Source organism: Gadus macrocephalus, chromosome 5 (genome assembly GCF_031168955.1).
Source record: "Gadus macrocephalus chromosome 5, ASM3116895v1".
Taxonomy (NCBI): domain Eukaryota; kingdom Metazoa; phylum Chordata; class Actinopteri; order Gadiformes; family Gadidae; genus Gadus; species Gadus macrocephalus.
In genome coordinates, this window is record NC_082386.1 from 9601587 (window position 1) to 9611299 (window position 9713).

Below are 9713 nucleotides of genomic sequence, written 5' to 3' on the forward strand. Positions count from 1 at the left end.
CTTTTTTAAGAACATAGTAACGCGCTTCATACATCTCACCCATTATTGAACAGCAGTCCTAACAATTTGCGTCACACGCAGATGATGCATGTGTGATGCGAGACGCGGCGGGGTCTGTGGGGCGGTGGGGGGCTGCGAGACACGGCGGGGGGTGGGAGGGGCACGGGTCTGCGAAACACGGCGGGGTATGGGGGGGGGGGGGGGATACGGGACTGCGAGACACTACGAGCGGCGACGAAACACAGGGATCCACATGCTGCTGCAGACCCGCTCGCCTTTTGTGTGCGTGTGTGTGTGTGTGTGTGTTTACGTGTGCGTGTGTGTGTGTGTGTGTGTGTGTGTGTGTGTGTGTGTGTGTGTGTGTGTGTGTGTGTGTGTGTGTGTGTGTGTGTGTGTGTGTGTGTGTCTGACTCAAGCGTGCCTCCGCTTTAGAATGAGATGTTTACAGTAGTATAGCCTAGTCTGCCTCTGCCCGCTCACAGAGCAACAGCCTTTTAGGCATATAAAAAAAACATCAACAAGTTGCACTTTAAACGCGGACGATGAACCTACAATATTCACCGAACCATCTTTAACTAAATGATTGCGATTTAAATCGTATAGTTTTCTGGTGCATGCGCACAGGCGTCGGTCCACAACGCGCATTATTATTGCATTTGAGACGTAAACCGTAATTCATTCACATGACTCATATTGGGAGGGACAGTCGGTTGGTCAAGGGCTGCTGAATCATCACTCATCATCATCATCATCATCATCATCATCATCATCATCATCATCATCATCGTCATCATCATCATCACTATCTCCTCCTTGTACCTTTGGCTCTCCTTACTTAGGCATCTTTGAATGATCGCTGCCCACTCACTCGTGGATTAAACATGGAGATACAGCCCACGCAAACTATCTGCAAATGATTCTCCTCATAATTAATGCCATCATCGCACCGCTTTGAACTGCTGGGCACCTGAGCGCATCCTAACGTGCCATGTGCTTAACCCATGCATTTCCTGCCGGCACATCACAACTGTAACAATGCCTAAGATGTGCTCCAACATGTGCCACATCAAAGGAGAAGAATAGGAAAAGTATCCATTTACCTGCAGCGTAAAAGAGTTCCGCTCCTGCCGCGCGCCTTGAGTGGTAAGAGTTCCTAAGTGAGCGCTCCCACCCAAAGGGACGTTGGGAACGCCGGTGTCCGAACCGCTAGCAACGCAAAGTCACACAAGTCCCTCTCCACCAGAAGTGATATCCGCACCGCGCTTTGTCCCACCCCGCTTCTCACCTAGTTCAGCAAAGCGGGGGGGACAAACGCACGCGCTCGCGCACGCACACACACACACACACACACACACACACACACACACACACACACACACACACACACACACACACACACACACACACACACACACACACACACGCGCGAAGGGAGGCACTCAAAAGCACACACGCACGCACACGCATGCACACACACACACACACACACACACACACACACACACACACACACACACACACACACACACACACACACACACACACACACACACACACACACACACACACACCTGCTTTTAAATAGGCCTACTTTGCGGGATTATCCAAGTGCCTGATATCAAATCATGGTCAACATAGGTCCCAAATGTAACTTAATGTTGATTAAATCCATTATTAATCAACTATAATTATTGTTATTCATAATCATAATTGGATGAAAGGAATACTTACTTGGATTGTTTTTTGCTGTTTGGCAGTATGATCCAACTGCCAAAATGGCTCCAACTATTCGATTCTCTATTCTCTGAGTTTGTCTGTCTGAATTCAGACTACTGGTTATCCATCGATTATTGTCATAATCGATGGATTTGGATTGTCACAATAATCGATGGATTTAATGGTCATTTAATGACCATTAAATGACCATTAAATTGTGTTAATTGAATGGTCTTTAAACACAAATCCCAGTTAATTAGCATGGCCTAAGTGAACCAAATACCCTAAGTGATCCACATACCCTTAGTGAACCCCAAGTGAACCATGTACCCTAAGTGTACCACATACCCGGCCTAAGTAAACCAGTGAATTGTTTTCATATTGGAATTAGCCTCCCACACACTCCTACCACACAATTATGCTCTTTGATTGCAAACCGTGCAGAACACGAAAAATACATCTGATGACATAACCCTATATTCTTTGCACGGGTCGGCCAATGGAGGGAAACAGAACGAGGGAAAGGAAGGAGAGACAGAGTGAGGGTGTCTGTCCGTCCCTCTGACACTTTAGTTGACAGGTGACCGATGGACGAGCGTGTGTGTGTGTTGTGTATGTGTAATGTAATAGCGGTCACCCTGCTGCTCATCTGCACCTCAGAAGGGTGCCTGCTCCTGCCCTGCCCATGTTCCTATGTGTGCTGATGCTCCAGGGCTCTGGGCGTGCACACCGAGTCAAGGACCGTGGCAGCGCCCGACAGGGGGGGCGGTACGCTGGAACACATCGCAGTGCTCCGGAGTGGTCCTATTGATTTGGTGACATGGGGCATTTCATAAGGGGGCTAACGGCTGGGCTGGGCGGCGCAGCCCCGCCGTCCAGATGGAGCCCTGCATTTGGCCATTGGTGTTGAGGATTAGTTTTGCTAAATTCAAGCAGTAATTGGATTGTTTTTCAAGATTTTCCACAGAGGAAATGCCTTCTATGGTTAGTGCTGTGACGTTATTATTCAGGACGTTTTTCCACTCTGAAATGGGTGTTTAAGTCACTGTTTACCATTGAATGGAGACCGTTGAGATGAGTTGAAGACAGCCGTTTGGTTCAGCTCTACAGCACACGGCTCTGAGATGATGGAGTTGACACTCTTAATCCCATTACAGCTTCCCGGATTCAGAGTTCATTTGTGGTGTTGTGGCGAAGCTTTGCCCCCATCTGAGCAGAAGGGCTAGAAAACGGAATTAGCAGCACGTACAATCCGAAAGCTCCTCACGATGTAACGTTAAAGATGGAGCTTTCTAAGAAAACAACGTTGAACAAAATTCATTTTATTGTTGACAGGGAAGCAGTGACATCTGATTCATTTCTTGTATGTTTATTGAGACCACATGATATTTATGATGACAACAGTACCTCATTGGATCACATATGTGTAGTGCTAACACCAGTCCGGAATAGCTTCTAATTCTACATATAGAGTGGTCAACACAACACCATATTCAGTTCTATCGGTTCGAGATAAGTCAGACCCTGCAAGCATGGCCTCTTTGCCAATCCGCCCAAGCCAAGACAGACCGAAAGTTTACCTGGTAAATTAGAAACTTTAGGCATTTACCATTCAGCCCATTATATAAGCTGAATTCTTACCTGTTCAGGAGAGGCTTCATGAACCACCTTTAGAACACAATCTGGTTTACCTTGTGTCTCTGAATAAACCACTTGTTGAACATTCACCACTCTCAGAGTCATACCTATCCTGCACAACGATACCAAAAATGATAAAATGTACACTGCTGGCGAGCAAAAACAAAAGCCTTTAGCGTCAACCATTTGCCTTGGAGTTTGATTTGGCACAATCTGTAAGAACTGAAAAGTTACCACGCTACCATCTTAGTGTCGCTGTACACGTGACACGCACATTAAAAGTACAATATGTACAATTTACACTGAGCTTTTAAAATGGTTACTCAAGTCCAAATTGACAATATTTGAGAAAGTGGTCTCCAACACCCCCCTCCTCTTTACAATGAATGAACAAGAGTGCAAGATGATCCCAGTGCAACATTACATTACATGCGCAATTATTCTATTTGGACAATTTCAAGCCAAGACGAGTCCTGCATTGTAAGTTATAAACCAGCTCGTTGCATCGGTCTTGAAATCCTTCTTGGCGCTAAGCTGTCTCCATCTTTCAAATCTTCAACTCCATGATTTACCATGTTTAACACACGACTGTGACCGTGGAGATTGAGACTTTTGAGGTTTGCTAGACTCTAGTACAATCTCATTTGATCCAGTTTGTTTGCTTGCTTCCTTGGCTGCAACACACTGTGTTTGTGTGTAAATTGGTTTCATATCTGGCAACCCGGGGCACACAGAGAATACACACATTTAAATCAAAACCTTAAAGGGGACATATTATGAAAACAACACTTTTCCTGATTTGGGGTGTTGTTTTGGGTCTCTGGTGCTCCCACATGCATGCAAACTAAACAGAGCATAGCTAAGATTTTGTGGACCAGCGGACGAGCAGCTCCGGCGGGGGGAACTCGGCGGCAGCCCGGCAGCTCAGCTCTGGGAGTCCAATCCCTTTCTCTGCCGGACTGCCGCCGAGCTCCCCCCGCCGAACTGCCGGCGAAGCTTCGGCGGCAGTCCGGAGGAGGAGACATGGAGGAGAAAGGGATTGTACTCCTGGAGCTGAGCTGCCGGACTGCCGCCGAGCATGTAGCTTTTGGCCGTGAGATTAGATATAATATTATTTAAGTACCCATATATAATATTATTAGTATTATATTATATTACATTGCATAGATATAGAGCTCCAGTCCGCAAACTGCAGCAATCCCTTCACCTCCATGCTGTGGTTCAGTCTGACAGCTCATTGGTCAAGGGGCAGCAGCTCATTTGCATTAAAGCTACAGACACCAGAAACAGCGCATTCTGAAGGGACTGAAGCTGAGGGGAATAGCGGCAGGCGAAAAAAAGAAGAAGCTTTTTCCAGCAAACAGCTTGAACAACATGTTTTCTGGAACTCAAATACTATGTTCACTTGATGGGAAAACACCATAATATGTCTCCTTTAACAGATATTTAGAAGGAAAACATACTGGCTTTCGCATTGTTATCCTAAAAGCCAGTATTTCGGTTTTGCATGGTTTCTTAATCTCGGATGACATGTCGTGGTCATTCTAGGGTTTAGTACAGTACATATTTTACGTATAGCTCCTAAAAGATGTACCCATACACAATCTAGAGGTATTCTTTATGCATGCACCCAAACTCATGCATACGGCTGTGTTTGTTGGACGTTACCACGCAATGTGTCCATTGTGTTATTGAGCATGTAGTACATCTTTATTCTCTTAATCTGGACGGGCAGAAGGCAGCTATAACCCTTCCCTCCCCTCATGCATGAGAACCCCCCCCCCCCCCCCTCCTTTTCTATCGGACAGATTGACGGAAGAAGGCCAAGAATAGAGTGACCACCATCCACTTTCTCCATTCCAATCCATCCATCTTTCTCTCGGTCCCTTAAGCCACCATTCCCCCTGTCTCTAGTCCCCTCCACCTCTGAGCCCTTTGCTAATTGATTGACTTGGTGAGAATTACAGGCTCATTCATGGTATTTTTTTTAATGCACACTCTCCTTGACCGTGGTTTAATGCGGTCCTATCTCCTGCAAATACTTTCTTCCTTCTATTCTTTCATTGCTTCTTTCTAACTTTCTTTCATTTATTCTTCCATTCTTTCTTTCCTTCTTTCTTTCACATTAAGGCAAGATGCTTGTACAAGGACGCATGATAGAGGGGCACATACTGTATATACATGAGCCTATATATGTATATAGGATAGGGTTAGAGGAGACATAGTGCGACTGAGAGTGTGAAAGTCTCCTGGTCGGACCTGTGAAGCCTCTTATTGGCTGCACAGGCAGCCTATAGGAATGGTCCAAGTGACGTGATCAGGTTACCATTTTGGCATAAAGCATTTACAACAGAGACTGTTTGTGTTGAGTCACAGACACGTACGCACAGCTGAGTGATTTAATTTGGCCGTAGAGTTGCAGTGGAACCCTTCCACCCGTCCACAGAGAAGTCAATTTATTGGCGATGCTTTGCACCAAAGAGCATGATTGCATTGCTGTTTTTATGTGCAGCGGTTGCAGCCCCCTCTCAGAATAAAGGGCTCTCACTGCCATGGTGCCCCCTATTAATCTAGCCTGTGATCACTGCTTTAATTGAGGTAGCGCTAATGTTTACTCTGTGCGAGTTGCCAAGTAGGTATTAGCCTGCACCTCTGTGCATGGGGTAGTAAAACTCACAAACATGGAGGCCATTCCTGCTCAGCTGTGTTGTGTAAAGTTTCATGGTGCATTTCCAACCATGAACCGATTAAAAGCAGCATCTTCAGACTGCACCATCTGCTTAGGTAGATTAGGAATTTCGTTCAAAATACCACACAGGTTTCTTACACTCTGTTTGACTCCATTTATGTTGATACATTTTTTCTGTACATTGCTTTTGTGTGCACTTTGTGATCGATTAGGGCCCCCCTTCCACCCATTATAGGTGGTCTATATGATGCCTGTTTGGAGACGCAAGGAGATGTCCTGGAGGGAGAAAAGGTAGGGGCACTGGTTGAACTTTTCAGATACATAGTGGCATCGATAAAACATCTCCAACCGTCTGGCAGCTTGATATTTAATCGATGGCAAGGTATTCCTTATTTTCCGTCTGGAGGGAACGGCAAAATATCTCGTATTGGAAACCACAAGCTGGCATTCACCCTTTTCATTTCTCATCAATGCAGGTTCAAAATCTCACCCCTTAAATCTCACCCCTCTTCCGAGTACGTCACCTCGCAAAGATCATCGGAGAGGAATCGTCCGATATTGACTCACAGAAATGTCCCTCCTTGCCTAACACCTGAACTTTATCTGCCTGTCTGTCACTAAATAGAGAGAGAGCCCAGGGGGGAAATGACCAGCATGGGGTGGATGATGAGGAAGAAGGAGCTCTCTGTGGGTGTGGATGAGGCTCCACCCGTTGATACACGCCCGCACCCTTGTGGCTGAACAAGCGACCTTGATGCTGACCATGACACAGGACACGGGTCCTCTTTATGGCCGTCCCGTCCTCCGGGATTTATAAGGAGCGGGGACAGAGGCGGGAGGTTTGATATGATTGAAAAAGGGCGGTGGAGGTGAAGGGCAAAGTGCAAAGGGCACACCTGGCAGACTCCTGGCTGGTGGAGGTTGTTTCGGGGAGCAGGAGGATGGGAGGGGGGTAGTAGTTACTACTTTGGTATTAATCGCACAATAGTCGACTGAAAGGCATTCATTGACCCTTCCCTGGTGACTTCCACATGAGTGTGTGTGTACAGACCCACTCACTTACAGAAATATTGGTTTCTGTGAGCACAAACACAGACACAGACACACAAAGACACACACACACTCAAAACCACCCACTGCATTGATGGGCTTCATGCCCATGCAGGCAGACTCCCTCAGATGTCAATTAAACAAACTGTGTAGAGGAGAGGAGAGCAGTGTGCGACTGTGATGGATGCTCGCTACCCGCAGTGGTCCTGAAGCTGTGTGTGTGGGAAGGCCCATCACTGTATGGCACACAGTTAGAACCACACCACAGTGCTCGTCTGCTTCCAGAAACAACATCCCTTTGGTACCATGGTTGTATTTTTTTGTTTGTTCAGTGGTCCGCTTCGCAATAACAAGTATCTGCTCTCTGGGCCTGTGTGCTTCCTGCAACAATAACAGCGATGTTTGTCTTCTGTGTGTTTGTCGTTGTTCGTGTGTGTGTGTGTGTGTGTGTGTGTGTGTGTGTGTGTGTGTGTGTGTGCGCGCGGGCGCGTGTGTGTGTGCGTGTGCGTGTGTGTGTGTGTGCGTGTGTGCGTGTGCGTGTGTGTGTGTGTGTGTGTGTGTGTGTGTGTGCGTGTGTGTGTGCGTGTGTGTTCATCTGGAGACCACTCACCCCTTTCTCTTACTCTGCAGTTCAGCTCATCCTCATTTCCATTTCAACTATTAATCTCGTTCTCTCTGTCTCTCTGTCTCTCTCTCTCTCTCTCTCTCTCTCTCTCTCTCTCTCTCTCTCTCTCTCTCTCTCTCTCTCTCTCTCTCTCTCTCTCTCTCTCTATTTCACTCTCTCTCTCTCCCTCTCTATACTTAGTTCAAGTCAACTGCCATTCATAACGATGAATTTAACTTGTCTAACTCAACTCAACCAACACGTTGTAACTGTTTAGAAGAAACCAAAGGTCTGTCTGACAGCCCTTCAGGTTGGTTGTTTTCTCTTTCTATGAGCGCGCCGCCTGTTTTAGCGGCTCTGGCTCCTTACAGTCTCTCTCTCTCCCTTAATCTCAGTGTCTCTCTCTCTCTCTCTCTCTTAATCTCAGTGTCCCTCTCTCTCTCTCCTGGACTGTGGAAGGTGAGTAAATTGAGTGCATCTGCACACAGCAGGATTACCGTGTAGCCCCGTGCGACCGGGCAGCAGCCTGCTCAGCTTCCACTCAGATGCCATGCACAATTTAACGCGCCAATAATCATAGGGAAAGAGAGTTTGGATTTTATTTTTAAAGCGAGGAACGTCTGCTTCTGTGCCACTGCATAAGGGACTGGACAGCTGGATAAGTAGCGTCTTACTTAGGTTCCTTTCCTTAATGTTCGACAGCAAGGTCAGCAGACTGTCATAGAAGTCTCTGTTCAGTATTATGTTAGATGGGTTTTGATTGGTCGTTGTTCAATCAACACGAGCAAGCAAAATATCGTACATTAAGATTTGTTTCGATCACAAAGTGGAGACGTCCAAGAGGTCAATTCATTATCGTCATCAGCTGTATGTTAGCTGATGCACACTGTCAGCCAAGTACTAATTTGGATAAATATGGCACTTATTTACCAATGGGTGTCCAAAAGGGAAAGACATTTAGGTTTTATCCTATACCTTAAGCAGGGTTGAATCTTCCTGGCACCGTTTGATCCAATTGAAAGTGAACCAGCACCTTGGAGATCTTAAAGAGGACATATTATGAAAACAACACTTCTCCTGGGATTTGGGGTGTTGAGCTGCCGGGCTGCCGCCGAAGCTTCAGTGGCAGTCCGGAGGAGGAGATAGGAGGAGAAAGGGATTGTACTCCCGGAGCTGAGCTGCCGGACTGCCGCCGAAGCTTCGGCCGGACTGCCGCCGAGCTGCTCCGGCGGGGGGGGGGGGGCTCGGCGGCAGTCCGGCAGCTCAGCTCCAATCCCTTTCTCCTCCATGTCGCTGTTCATTCTGGACTTCAGAGAGTCAAGGCCAAAGTTCCTTTCCCCGAATTCTTCTCAACCATGGCCTAGATAACCCCCACTATGAGTCTTTTCTTGTTGTGAAAGTACCAGAGACGTCAGACGCAGTCTTTATGATCAATAATATCATCCGAGGCGCACATAGCTTTTGGCCGTGATATTAGATATAATATTATCTAAATACCTTTACATTATAAAATATTATTATTATTATTATTATTATTATTATTATTATATTATATAATATTATATAGATATAGAGCCCCAGGAGTGCACAAACGGGACTTCTCCTCCATGCTGTGGTGCAGCTTATTTGCATTAAAGATACAGACACCAGAAACAGCCCATTCTGAAGGGACTGAAACAGAGGGGAATAGCGGTAGGCCAGCTTCAAAAACATGTTTTCTGGAACTCATATACTATATTTACTTGTTTGGAAAACACCTTAATATGTCTCCTTTCAATACAATCCCGGTAGATCTATCTGTGAAATTCTTCTTTATTCATTTACATTTACATTTACATTTACATTCAGGGCATTTAGCAGACAGATTTGTCAGAACAAAGAGAAACAATATATCACTGCTAGTACAGTCACCATATTTATAGAAAAATGTGCCAAGCACTTACAATAGCTAAGTTAACCATTTCCCTGTATTGAATAAATTATTTTTGAAGTATATTTTAAGTATTCAATCCTTTT

At 45.9% G+C, this 9713-nt stretch overlaps 1 protein-coding gene across 3 annotated transcripts in view; it reads right to left on the reverse strand.

The window, feature by feature from the left end:
* Nucleotides 1-1254, reverse strand: part of fndc5a (fibronectin type III domain containing 5a) — a 34744-nt gene extending 33490 nt beyond the window's left edge. For 2 of the 3 annotated variants that reach the window (XM_060052104.1, XM_060052105.1), the window contains exon 1: nt 1-104. This exon is cut by the window's left edge and continues 287 nt beyond it. The gene's annotated coding sequence lies outside the window, so the exon portion shown is untranslated. Of the gene's footprint in view, nt 105-1100 lie in introns of those variants that run through there. The other variant, XM_060052106.1, reaches the window with a different exon arrangement.
* Nucleotides 1255-9713: the final 8459 nt, after the last annotated feature.